Raw genomic sequence first — 2,312 nt, 5'->3', positions numbered from 1 at the left:
AGCATGTTTAGTGGAAGAAGACTAACAAGGAGAGTGCAGGTTAAGCATCTGCTCCCAGCTCTTCCCATGATTGACAGTGTAGCCTTGGTAAAGTCACTAAGCCACCCTAGGCCACCATTTCTGAGCTTGAGTTGGAAAAAGATTTTCCAGCTTGAAGATCTATGGTGTTGTTATTCCTCCAAGTCTTGCTCTATGTTGTATATCCTTTCTGGAAAAAGAGTTCTTGTATTTTAAATATTTTCACTTAACTGTTTTAATAAAAATTCTGTTTTCATGGGGGAAAATAAAATCTATATTTCTTTGTGAATTATACCTGTAAGAATCCTAGCTGTTTGGGCCATAAGGCTATAATAAAGCTTCAGGAGTCTACCTTGTGATTTCTTATCCCAAATGCAAAATAAATACATGGGAAGAAAGAGCCTTGTAAACCCAGATAAGTGCAGTAGTGATATAAATCTCAGGCAGATTTTCGTGAAACGGCTTGCCTATAGTCACACCATGGGTTGGTCCCTTGTCCCAGCCCCAGGCTCTTTTAAGTGTTTAATAATATTTCACTGCTTCCCAACATGTGGAAGGAGTTGATGTGCTTTCTGAAATATCTAATTGCTATTAGGGACAGCTTTGATTTAGCTCTTCTCAGAAGTAATTCCGGCACTTTGATACAACAGTGTATTTATTAGTAGCTGGAATGAGTTAGGTCTGGGAGACTGGCCAAGGTTCTGGCCAGGGAAAAAGGTCAAATGGGCTATAAGCTGAGTCCAACCAAGAGAGGAAGAGAATGTCAGAATAGTGTGCAGGTTGCAGGTTGGGCAGGCAGAAGCCCACTTCATTCATTCAGTAAGCACTAAAGAAGCATTTCCTGCATGTACAGCATTTCAAGTCACTGTGGCCATTAAAACTAACTGTGACTGCTTATCCAATGGTAATCATTTATGTCCATGTTTACGTCTCCCACTAGTCTGGAATCTGTGAGACCAGGGATCCAGGGATTGGTTCCTCTCTGTAACAACCCCACCCCCTATCCCCATCTGCTCAAGTACAGTGCGTGGCTCATCTACATTATTAGACAAACACTCATGATAATTATTGTAACCATCGCTGCTTTTGTCTTTACTCTTATTATCTGAAGGAATAACTGTCTAACTTACTAGTAAGCCATGAATTTTAATTGCCCATAGCAATCAATTTAGAGAAAATAACCTGGGGAAAAGGGATATGATTAGTTTACAAGATATGGTTTGATCTTATTAAACAGTAAAACTTTATTAAACAATAAACTTGGATTCTAACACCTGTATAAATATTGATAAAAGATTCTCCTTTTCAACAAAGTGTCTATGGAAGGATCGACAAAGATATGTACTGAAACCGACTCTTGTGTTGAAAAACTTTAGCTCTTTACAGTGTAGTTTCCTAAAATCCAAGATTCAGGAATATTCTGTTATCCTGCCTAGTGGGTAAGGCCAGGGATCCTGCCATTTGATCTTACAATCCTACTAGCTATCTTGAAACCTCACAAATTTATCCATCTTTTCCTATTGTTCTTTTTATAGCTTTGTTATATGCATCAAAATCATTTCCAGCCTTCTCAGTGATCCATATGTTTAAAATAAAAAGGATTGGGAACAAGCTTAATGTCCTCCTCTTGGAAGTAGCATAAATTCTTAACAATAAAAAAACTCGGTGCATGACTCATAAGAATATATGAGTAGTTCTGTAGGGCCTTTTTCTTTCCCCATTTGTAACATAATTTATATACACACACTCATAATAAACATTTCATATATGCCTTCGGGTTTTTTTCCCCAAGAAATCCTGTTTATAGGGACACTGCTGTTGAAGGTAAATAATGATACAGTTTTGGCCTTTATGATTCCAGTCACCAGCAATGTCCTCTCCAGGGCCTTTTCACGATTTGTCTAATCCCCTGTCGCCCTCACCATCTTAGGCTAGTTGCTGTTCATGTCCACAAGAGATGAGCTGCAATACCATTATAGGATTCCCTAACAAAAGATTTCCACAATCATTTTCTAGCATCTTGGAGATTGACAAGGTCCCCTCCTGTTTCCCAAGCCCATTTCCCCCCTTATTCCTGGTGATTTCTTTTCTTATATACCAGAAAGAAAGCACCTCGCTGAGTGGTGACCTCGCTGGCTACATGGATACCTGCTAGAAACAACAAACCTCACGTGCTAAAACTGCTCCTTGATGTGTTGGGATTGGCGTGATGGCTCCTGTTTGATATACTGAGCTGCTTGGAGCTGCCTTTAAAAAAATCAATCCATATTAAAAATAAAAGTTCCTTTTGAAAA

Source organism: Physeter macrocephalus, chromosome 1 (assembly GCF_002837175.3).
Source record: "Physeter macrocephalus isolate SW-GA chromosome 1, ASM283717v5, whole genome shotgun sequence".
Lineage (NCBI taxonomy): Eukaryota > Metazoa > Chordata > Mammalia > Artiodactyla > Physeteridae > Physeter > Physeter macrocephalus.
Note: the sequence above shows the minus strand (reverse complement) of the source record.